A 12,240-nucleotide genomic window follows, 5' to 3' on the forward strand; every position below is an offset into this window, starting at 1 on the left:
TGAACATACCATTTCACACTTCTAACTGTGATTTGCAAACTGAGAATCGGATATGAACTTCTTATATAAAAATCAAACTCGGACAAACAACTAGCATGTCAACAATGAAACTAACATACATGGCAGTGACTAACAGCATTCTCGAAAAAAAACAAAACAATCACAGCATCATTTAATCTGAACAGTCTGAAAGAAGCACCTACTGCAGAAATTCCAAGCAGCACTTAACCATAACAAAAGAGCAATTAAAACAAAACCAAATACTGTTAAGGACACCTCTAATCAGCAAAACAGAAGGAGTAAGAATCTGTATTTCTCTAAATTCTCCTAATTATTTAAGAAGGAAACTAATTAAATTAACTTGCAGAAATTTCTTAGCAAGGTCCCAAGTTTCCATATCAGCCACCACACACACCATCGACGTCTCCTTGCCGCCTTCCTTTATATCACTTTAGCTTTTCCTTTTATCTTTACCTATATCTGCAGTAGGAGGAAAGTAGTATCTATAAGTTAAAAGCTTAGTAAGTGCTATCTACTCACAAAAACTCGATAAGAAATGCATGTGCATAAAAGAAAGCAGGAAATGCATATTCCACATGAAAGTAGCAACTAACACTAAATCATGCATCTCTAAAAGGAAACAATAGATTTAACTTGCCAAAATTGCAACTTAGATGAAAGAAATTGTTCCATTTGTTCCCCAACTTATACTCTTATACTTTAAAATAATAATCAACTTCTCTTGGGCCCGGCATTGTACCATTTTGCGCGCATTCTTAATAAGAATCGAGGTAGCTAATCCCGAAACTACTAAGATACTTCTAGGCCTGGTGCCTAGGGGCATCTTGGAGCCCATCCCTTGGACCTTGTGTCCGGTACATGCCCTTTAAAAGTAAAATACTTTTTATCTTTAAATACTTCTTATAATAAAATGCCTTGGCATTTATTTAAGCACTTAGTGTGCTTTGATTCTAAATTCTGGAATTCAGGATCAATTTGTGACCTTGGTCTTGCTTTGCTTGTACTTCTCACATATATACATTATGCAAGAGATTCTAAAACCATATGCCACTGATATATATATCTGTATATATTCAAAACAAACTCAACAGTAATTTAAAGACTACATGGTCATAGGAAATAAGTTTGGTCAGGCCCACGGCAGCAACAGATTCCAAATAGCAAGCTTGTAAAACTAATTTATTTTTTTGAATCTTAACAATCCTTTAATCATGTCGTGACTTGAAGGAAACATAACTACTTAGACATGCTTGAAATGTAAGGTAAATACATCTAAATAAGCATGTTGTAACAATCAAGGAAAACCATCAAAAAATTCTGTCCGTGCTCTTAAAAAAAACAACAAAAGGACTTGAACTAAAGCTCAAACCGAATTGCTAGAGCAAAGGTTGAAATCTAGACAATATGCTAGGATAAAGGGCTGCTCTTGTTCATTACACAACAACAAACATGCAAACGAAACCCCGAAAGTTACTCCTACCGCAGGTGAGAAGCACTTACTTTGGGTTCTTGGACTTACAACCGAAGAGAAAGGGCTGCTAGGGTTCGGAGAAGTTGTTTCCTCAACGATCTCTTGGTATCTACTTGTTCTTCTCGACGAGGGGATCACGAAGGTGTGGAGATCTCGTCGAAAAAAGTCCTCGCCGGCCGCTGGAGACGAGCCCTAGATTCGGCTCTATTTCCGCCCGAGAGCCGCCGCACGCAGAAAAGAGGAGAAGGGAAAAATATTTCGGGAGAAAAGAAATAACCTAATCCCTCATATAACCTAATCTTTCTGTTTCAATTATAACTTAACTATATTTCTCTCCCTATAAGGTTAAAAAAAACTGTGTAGCTCAACTGGTTGGGCCGGTTTTGCTTGGGTCAGTCCGACCCGAGGTCGTGGGTTCGAACCTCGCCTTCAACGTTTTTTTTTTAAAACTTCTTTCTTTTTATAACCCTACTAAACGACCTCCGAAAATTACGTAAAAATACTCTAAAAATTTCTAAAAATCTCTAGAATATTTTAAAAGTATTTCCAAATATTTTTATGGACTTTTAGAACTTGAAATAGGGAAAATTGGGTCGTTACAATTCCCCATACCTTATAAAAAGTTCGTCCTCGAACTTAGAATAGCTCTGGATATTTCTCTCTCATACTGTCCTCCCGCTCCCAAGTGACTTCCTCGTGCTTCTGGTTCTGCCAGATGACCTTCACTAGTGGCACTTGTTTGTTTCTTAGTCTCTTGACTGCTCTGTCCACTATCTGTGTAGGTCTGCTCTCGTAGCTAAGATCCTCTTGGATCTGCACTGACTGAGGCTGAATCACTTGGCTAGGGTCATGGAGACACTTCTTTAACACATTATGTATTGCTGACATGTCCTGTGGTAAATCCAGCTTGTAAGCTACTTTCCCAATCCTTTCTGTGATCAGGTAAGGTCCTACATAACGAGGACTTAATTTGCCCTTCTTGCCAAATCTCATCACTCCCTTCATAGGAGCGACCTTGAGAAAAACTGAATCCCCTAGTTGGAATTCAAGTGGCCTACGGCGTGTGTCAGCATAACTCTTATGTCTACTCTGGGCAGTCTCAATTCTCTGTCTGATCTTCTGAATAGCCTGAGTAGTCTCATCTATCAGCTCTGTCTGAATGCCCAGCTCTACTTCCATCTCTCTTCTTTCACCTGCTTCTTGCCAGCAAATGGGTGATCTGCACTTCCTGCCATACAATGCCTCATAAGGAGCCATCTTGATGGTGGCCTGATAGCTATTGTTGTAGGCAAATTCAGCTAAGCATAGATACTTTCACCAACTTCCTTTGAAATCTAATGCACAAGCTCTGAGCATATCTTCTAGAATCTGATTTACTCGCTCTGTCTGTCCATCAGTCTGAGGATGGAAAGTTGTGCTGAACTTGAGTTTGGTGCCTAATGCATTCTGGACACACTCCCAAAAGTGAGAGGTGAAGCGTCCATCTCTATCAGAAACAATAGATTTGGGAGTTCCATGAAGTCTGATCACCTCCTTAACATATAACTGTGCCAACTGCTCTATAGAGTGGGACACCTTGATGGCTAGAAAATGGCCAGACTTGGTCAATCTATCCACTATTACCCATATTGCATCATATCCATTCGTAGTTCTTGGGAGACCTGTTATAAAGTCCATGGATATGTCTTCCCATTTCCACTCTGGTATTGAAAGAGGTTGTAGCATCCCTCCTGGTCTCTGGTGTTCTGCTTTGACTCTCTGGCATGTCAAGCAGGTACTGACATATTTAGCTACATCTCTTTTGAGTCCAGACCACCAGAACATCTATTTCAGATCTTGATACATCTTGGTGGAACCAGGATGCATAGAGTACGGTGTACTGTGAGCTTCTTCTAAAATTTTCTTTCTCAGCTCTTCATCATTGGGAACACAAAGGCGACTTCCCTGATAAAGAATTCCACTATCTGATACTCGAAATTCGGAATTTTCTTCTTCTTGTATCCCTTGCTTGATCTTTTGGATATCTGGATCTTCACTTTGCTTCTTCTGTATATCCTCGAGCAGGGTTGACTCTAGAGTCAATGCAGAGAGTTTCCTATAATTAATTTCAAGTCCGAAATCTGACAACTCCTTCTGTAGTGGCAGGGCTAATGATGACAAGGACATCAGGGATGCACTGGATTTTCTGCTTAGTGCATCTGCCACTTTATTAGCTTTACCTGGGTGGTAGAGGATTTCACAGTCATAATCTTTGACCAACTCTAGCCACCTGCGCTGTCTCATGTTTAAGTCCTTCTGAGTGAAGAAGTACTTAAGACTCTGATGGTCTGTGAAGATTCTGCACTGGACTCCATACAAGTAGTGTCGCCAGAGTTTCAGTGCAAAGACCACAGCTGCCAGCTCTAGATCATGAGTGGGATAGTTCTTCTCGTAGTCTTTGAGTTGTCTGGAAGCATAAGCTATAACTTTTCCTTCCTGCATGAGTACAGCTCCTAAGCTCATCTTGGAAGCATCACTGTAGATGTCAAAACTCTTGTCACTCTCTGGAACAGTCAGAATGGGAGCACTGGTCAGTCTCTTCTTGAGTTCTTGAAAACTCTGCTCACATTTATCTGACCATTCAAACTTCTTGTTCTTCCTGGTGAGGGCTGTAAGTGGAGAGGCTATTCTGGAAAAGTCTTCCACGAATTTCCTGTAGTACCCAGCTAAACCAAGGAAGCTTCTGATCTCCCTGGCATTCTTGGGTCTCTTCCAGTTGTTGACCGCTTCTACTTTGGCTGGATCCACTTGAATGCCTTCTTTAGAAACGATGTGCCCTAGAAACGCCACCTGCTCCAACCAAAACTCGTACTTTGAGAATTTAGCATAGAGTTGCTTTTGCTGAAGGGTCTACAGGACTATTCTCAAGTGCGTGTCATGCTCCTCCGAAGTTCTGGAATAGACTAGAATGTCGTCGATGAACACAATGACAAACTTGTCAAGGTATTCTCTGAACACTCTATTCATCAAGTCCATGAAGACTGCAGGTGCATTAGTCACACCAAAAGGCATGACTACGAATTCGTAGTGTCCGTATCTGGTCCTGAAAGCTGTTCTGGGTATATCACTCTCCTTCACTTTCAACTGATGGTACCCAGAGCACAGATCTATCTTGGAGAACACTGTTGCCCCTTTCAATTGATCAAATAAATCATCGATCCTGGGCGGTGGATACTTGTTCTTGATGGTCACTTGATTCAGAGCTCTATAATCTATGCACATCCGCATAGATCCATCCTTCTTCTTGACAAATAACACAGGAGCTCCCCATGGTGAGTGACTAGGGCGAATGAAGCCTTTGTCAAGCAGCTCCTGAAGTTGTTCTTGCAACTCTTTCAACTCCGCTAGAGACATGCGGTATGGAGATTTTGAAATTGGATCGGTACCAGGAACCAGTTCAATCTCAAACTCCACTTCCCTATGGGGAGGTAGTCCAGGTAGCTCTTCTGGGAATACCTCTGGATACTCACAGACTACCCGAACTTCCTCTTGCTTGGGTCTTTCCTCTTCTTCTGTACTCACAATGGATGCAAGAAAACCAGCGCATCCTTTAGCTAACATCTGGTGAGCTGTGAGGGAAGAGAGGAATTTCTGGGTCTTCCTCTTTGGCACTCCTGTAAATTCAAAGGATGATTCACCTTCTGGACTAAAGATTACTTTCCTTCTGCGGCAGTCCACTGAAGCACTGTACTTGCTGAGGAAATCCATGCCAAAAATGATATCGAAATCCTGCATAGCGAGGATTACCAGGTTAACACATAGCTCTCGGTCTGAAATTCTGACTGGTACAGACCGAAGCCACTGACTGGATTCCATGACTTCCCCAGAAGGTAGGGTTGTCATGTTTTCTATAGGTACCTGTAATTCTTTGGCAAAAGGTATAGATACAAAAGAGTATCAAATAGTGCAGTAGCTATACGCTGAAAAATAACTACTTGACCTGTTACGACCGTGGAGGCACTAGCAGCTTCCTCTTTAGTGAGGGAGAATACTCTGGCATTGACTGGAACTGGTGGAGCTTCCAACCTTCCTTGACTGATCTGAGGTCCATCCAGAGTTGCAGGCATATAATGTAGTTGAGACTTGGCTCCATATTGTATTGGCTGTGGCTGAGGTGTTTTGAACTTGTTAGGACACTCTTTAGCCATGTGCCCTTCCTGACCACAGGAATAACATCCAGTCTTACCCAAAAGACAGGCTCCTGGATGTGTTCTCCCACATTTAGAGCAGGGAGGGAAATTAGTCTGCTTGTTTTCTGGTCCTCCCTTCTGGTTACTCCCTGAATTCCACTGCTTTCTTTTAGTACCCTTGCATTTCCAGTTCTGATTATTTAACTGGGGTTTCTGACTTCCCCCAGTCTTGGTTTCTATCTTGATTGGCTTGTGCTGCTCTCGTTGTGCCTTTATGCTGTTCAGGTAATGCTCAGCTACTAAGGCTCTACTAACCAACTCTTCTCCAGTCAGGGGCTGATGAGCTCCACTACTCACATTAAGTGATATCACAAGCTTCAGCATTCTGAGCATTAGTCTGACTCGCTCCTTCTCTGTACTTACTAGTTCTGGGCAGAGACGAGCTAGACCGTTGAATCTTTTAACTGCTTCCTCCACTGTCAGATCACCCTGTCTGAACTCCATAAACTCCTCGTAGTGCTTATTGGTGATCCTTTGGCGGAAGAACTCGTCGTAGAACTCTGTCTCAAAATCAATCCATCTCATCTGATTGACTGCCCTCTTGCTCTTGACTCTCTCCCACCGCATGCGTGCGTCTCTAGTCAGGCAGAAGGAGGCACACTTGATCTTCTCGACTTATGGCCAGTCAAGAAGCTCCATGGTGCTCTCCAGTGTTTTGAACCAAGCCTGGGCATCCCAGGGCTCAGTCATGCCTGAGAAGCTCTCTGGTTTCAGTTTCAGCCACTGTATGAGGTAGGCTTCTTGTCTCTGGGATGCTGTGACGACTCCCTGGGCAGCTGGTGGAACCTCAGTTACCACTGGAGTCTCCACAGTTACTGTTGGAGGAGTGGGAGGGACTGGCTGCTGATTCACCATCAGATTGACGATCACTTGCTGCTGCTCTGCCACCTGTCTCTGAAGTTGAGCAACAACTTCAGAGAGATTCGGTTCAGCTACTCTGGGCTCTTCATTCTCCTGTGCTCGGTCCACAGTACGAGCGGTACGGGGACGTCCTCTTCTTGACATCTAGTTAGACAAAGAAAAAGACTTGATATCTTCTCTATCCTTTCTAAACATACATATGTATGAATAAAGAGAAACAAAACTTCTATCTTACTAAAGCACATATAAGCAATTTCTCCATACTGTAAATAATAAAGAAGCATAAAAGGAAAAACTTAAATACTTTCTTACTTGAAGACGGCAAGGATGATGCTGATGTGTGTGTGATGCTGGAGAATGGGAACTGCTCTGATACCAACTGTAATGATCACCCTCCTTACTACTACTCTGAGGGTGACCGCTACTGTTTCTACTAACTTCACGAAACTGGTACTACTTACTCTAATACTAGAGATACTTTAAACTATTGGGAGCATACCAGAACATGCCTCTATATCTATTAAAAGAATGTAGTGATTCTTTCTGAGATTTTAAAACTACTGTACCTAAGTTTCAAGGCAACAACATAAAGGAAAAAAAAATCTGTAATGCATGCTGCCATTGTAATGGGAAGAAAAAAAAAATTCTAGCAACTTCCAAATTTGCTACTTGCATACTACTGGTTACACATCAGATTTCTGCTATACAAGATTCGCATGCATTCATAATAAAATTTCAAAGCGACTCGACTTCAGAAATTGCCAGTCCGAATTAAATTAAGCAGTACCAAGAAAATGTTTCAGCAATACAAGGTAAACAATCAATTCACTGAAATAAAACTTGCTGATCACGGAAACTGATCTTACTGCAGACATTCCATGCTATAACAGAATCTAATGCAACTGAACATACCATTTCACACTTCTAACTGTGATTTGCAAACTGAGAATCGGATATGAACTTCTTATATAAAAATCAAACTCGGACAAACAACTAGCATGTCAACAATGAAACTAACATACATGGCAGTGACTAACAGCATTCTCGAAAAAAAACAAAACAATCACAACATCATTTAATCTGAACAGTCCGAAAGAAGCACCTACTGCAGAAATTCCAAGCAGCACTTAACCATAACAAAAGAGCAATTAAAACAAAACCAAATACTGTTAAGGACACCTCTAATCAGCAAAACAGAAGGAGTAAGAATCTGTATTTCTCTAAATTCTCCTAATTATTTAAGAAGGAAACTAATTAAATTAACTTGCAGAAATTTCTTAGCAAGGTCCCAAGTTTCCATATCAGCCACCACACACACCATCGACGTCTCCTTGCCGCCTTCCTTTATATCACTTTAGCTTTTCCTTTTATCTCTACCTATATCTGCAGTAGGAGGAAAGTAGTATCTATAAGCTAAAAACTTAGTAAGTGCTATCTACTCACAAAAACTCGATAAAAAATGCATGTGCATAAAAGAAAGCAGGAAATGCATATTCCACATGAAAGTAGCAACTAACACTAAATCATGCATCTCTAAAAGGAAACAATAGATTTAACTTGCCAAAATTGCAACTTAGATGAAAGAAACTGTTCCATTTGTTCCCCAACTTATACTCTTATACTTTAAAATAATAATCAACTTTTCTTGGGTCCGGCATTGTACCACTTTGCGCGCATTCTTAATAAGAATCGAGGTAGCTAATCCCGAAACTACTAAGATACTTCTAGGCCTTGTGCCTAGGGGCATCTTGGAGCCCATCCCTTGGACCTTGTGTCCGGTACATGCCCTTTAAAAGTAAAATACTTTTTATCTTTAAATACTTCTTATAATAAAATGCCTTGGCATTTATTTAAGCACTTAGTGTGCTTTGATTCTAAATTCTGGAATTCAGGATCAATTTGTGACCTTGGTCTTGCTTTGCTTGTACTTCTCACATATATACATTATGCAAGAGATACTAAAACCATATGCCACTGATATATATATCTGTATATATTCAAAACAAACTCAACAGTAATTTAAAGACTACATGGTCATAGGAAATAAGTTTGGTCAGGCCCACGGCAGCAACAGATTCCAAATAGCAAGCTTGTAAAACTAATTTATTTTTTTGAATCTTAACAATCCTTTAATCATGCCGTGACTTGAAGGAAACATAACTACTTAGACATGCTTGAAATGTAAGGTAAATACATCTAAATAAGCATGTTGTAACAATCAAGGAAAACCATCAAAAAATTCTGTCCGTGCTCTTAAAAAAAACAACAAAAGGACTTGAACTAAAGCTCAAACCGAATTGCTAGAGAAAAGGTTGAAATCTAGACAATATGCTAGGATAAAGGGCTGCTCTTGTTCATTACACAACAACAAACATGCAAACGAAACCCCGAAAGCTACTCCTACCGCATGTGAGAAGCACTTACTTTGGGTTCTTGGACTTACAACCGAAGAGAAAGGGCTGCTAGGGTTTGGAGAAGTTGTTTCCTCAACGATCTCTTGGTATCTACTTGTTCTTCTCGACGAGGGGATCACGAAGGTGTGGAGATCTCGTCGGAAAAAGTCCTCGCCGGCCGCTGGAGACGAGCCTTAGATTCGGCTCTGTTTTCGCCCGAGAGCCGCCGCACGCAGAAAAGAGGAGAAGGGAAAAATATTTCGGGGGAAAAGAAATAACCTAATCCCTCATATAACCTAATCTTTCTGTTTCAATTATAACTTAACTATATTTCTCTCCCTATAAGGTTAACAAAACCGTGTAGCTCAGCTGGTTGGGCCGGTTTTGCTTGGGTCAGTCCGACCCGAGGTCGTGGGTTCGAACCTCGCCTTCAATGTTTTTTTCAAAACTTCTTTCTTTTTGTAACCCTACTAAACGACCTCCGAAAATTACGTAAAAATACTCTAAATTTTTTTTAAAATCTCTAGAATATTTTAAAAGTATTTCCAAATATTTTTATGGACTTTTAGAACTTGAAATAGGGAAAATTGGGTCGTTACAATTATTTTTAATTAAATTAATTTTTCCTTTTCATGGCAAAAGAATTAAGGAAGTTTTTAATTAAATTTTTTTATTTGCCAAGACCAAGGAATATAAAAGAGCAGGTAGAGGTACCTTCATGGTGAACAACTCTATTATTTTTCTTCCTCTCTTTTCTTCCTTGGTGGTGGTCGGCCCTATTATTTTCCCCTCTTCCTTTTCTTCTTCATTGGCCGGACCTTGTAATCTCATGGAGCTTGAAGATGGCCGGATTTTAGCATGGAGAAGAAGGAGAGAAATGAAGAATCCCTTGGAGCTTGGTGGTGGTGACCGAACCACATCTATTCATGGAATATTTGTGGTGGCTGAATCATGCTTAGAGAATAAGGTGGATTAGGTGGATTCTCATCTCGGTAGATCGTTGCCCACACAATGTCCGGGATAAGAAGAGGAATACGGTAGAAGATCAAGAGGTCGTTGTATACAAAGGAAGGTATAATTAGTAATTAATTTCCGCATCATAATATTTGTATTTCTTTTGTATGAATTCCAAACACAAGAGGCATTAGATTCTAGATTTTTGGATTTGTTTCGAAGATGTGTTTCTTTTTGTTTTGTTTTTCGAATTTCGATTGTTCTTTTTGGTTAACCTAGAGTTATTTAAGGAAATAAATATTAACTTTCCTTAAAAGGCTTTGCCTAGGCGGTGGTGGTTGCTCCCATATCCAAGAAGGCCATGTGCCTCGCCATGCAGTCCTGGAAGCCAATTTTGGAAATTAATATTTATGAAATTAATAACTTAGGTAGATTTGAATCAATAGTCTTAAGTTCCGCTTGCGATTCAAATCTAAACCATTAAGAACAGATAAGTTAAATTTGGAATCAATGATGTTAAGTTCCGTCTGTGATTCCTAATTTAACTTCTAAAGAACACAATAGGTTATTTAAGGAAAGGTTCGACACTTGTATAAAATTTTTGTACAGTGGAACTGGTACGATTTTTCTAGGACTAACTAATAATTGGTATCAGAGCTAGGGTTTGCCTCTGTGTGTTTAGAATTCAAATAAGTTATGCACATGTCATACATAATTTAGGTAGGATAATAGTAGGATGTGCTAACTTTTTGGTTGCAAGCTCCAACTATTATGGCTTATAGATGTTGTGTGTGATTGGACCCTTGGACTGTTGGAGTGTATACTGAAAGCCTAAGCTTTGTAAACATTCATTATGAATAAAGAATCACATTTGGTCTAATTGTCTACATTTGTTTGTAGTTGTTTATTTAATTTATATTGTAGATAACATAGTATGTGGTGTCACATACAGAAGATGATGTTATCAGTACCTTATAAATTATAAACAGTAGTTCACGACTAAAATGGAAAGGAACAAACCATTAGAAGGTCGTAGTGTAATTAGGTATTAGTTTATCTTGACTATATAATTACACTAGTACACTCAGAGTGTATTGAGTAGGACCATTAGAGGTCGTTTCTTTTATACTGACTTTATAAAGGAACAAAGACCTCAGTTATTATGGAAGTGTGTGCTCTTAATCCTAATATAATAACAAGCACATATGTTTGATATTTATTTCTTTAATTTATCAATGGGTGAGATTTAGTTCGATGAATCAATAAACTCGATAAGTTGGGAAATGGTATCACTTATAGTGTGTGTTGTTGATTATAGAAGGAAACTGTGTCCTAGAGATACTAGGTTGATAATGTCCTCAAGAGGAGCTCATAAAGATTGTCATGTTAAACCCTGCAGGTGGACTTAGTCCGACATGATAATAAGGTTGAGTGGTACTACTCTTGGACTTAGATATTAATTAAATGAGTTGTCAGTAACTCACTTAATTAGTGGACATTCGATATCTTAAACACAGGGAGACTAACACACTCATAATAAGAAGGAGCCCAAAAATGTAATTTGGGATTGGTGCGGTAGTTCAATGATAGTTCTCTAGTGGAATGAATTATCATTGATAAAATTAAGTTGTGTGTTCGGGGCGAACACGGGATGCTTAATTTTATCGGGAGACCAAAACCAATTCCTCCTCTCGGTCCCTATCGTAGCCTCTTATTTGTAGAGTTCTATACCCACCTATACCCACCTTCTATACCCACCCAATAGGGGCCGGCCAAGCTAGCTTGGGAACAAGCTAGGGCCGGCCTAGGTATGAGATTGGGTGGCCGGCCCTAGCTTGAACCCAAGCTAGTAGGGCCGGCCAAAATAAATTAAAAAAGAAATTTAATTTTAATTTTTATTATTATGTGGAAGATATAATTTAAAGAGAATTAAAATTAAAATATCTCTCTTGTAAAAGATCTACAAAAGATTAAAGAAAGAGATTAGATCTCTTTCCTTATTTGTAGATTGGAGAGATGTTTTATTTTCTCTTTAAAAATTATTCACATGTTGATAAAATTAAAATTATAGAAATTTCCTTTTATCAACCATGAAGAGATTTTAAAGAGAAATTTTATTTTTTAAAATTTCCGGAAACAAATTAGGAAGTTTTAATTGTTGATTAAAACTTGTCCAATTTGTTCTCCAATGATGTGGCCGGCCATTGAAGTTTGATTTGGAAAATTTATTTTATTTTTCTAAATTAAATCATGTCAAGGAAATTGAGAAAATTTTATTGTAATTAAATTTCCTAATTTGCCTAGGCCAAGG

General features: G+C 39.3%; 1 long non-coding RNA gene across 1 annotated transcript; it reads right to left on the reverse strand.

Annotated features, from left to right (window-relative positions):
* Positions 1-1,608: 1,608 nt before the first annotated feature.
* On the reverse strand, positions 1,609-9,062 carry LOC122017612. The gene is made up of 2 exons (XR_006121404.1): positions 9,007-9,062; positions 1,609-1,696 (listed from the first exon to the last, which is right to left on the reverse strand). It is a non-coding gene; the product is annotated as an uncharacterized LOC122017612 (long non-coding RNA).
* Between the last annotated feature and the right edge of the window lie 3,178 nt (positions 9,063-12,240).

The sequence above is a fragment of the Zingiber officinale genome, chromosome 8B (assembly GCF_018446385.1).
Source record: "Zingiber officinale cultivar Zhangliang chromosome 8B, Zo_v1.1, whole genome shotgun sequence".
Taxonomy (NCBI): domain Eukaryota; kingdom Viridiplantae; phylum Streptophyta; class Magnoliopsida; order Zingiberales; family Zingiberaceae; genus Zingiber; species Zingiber officinale.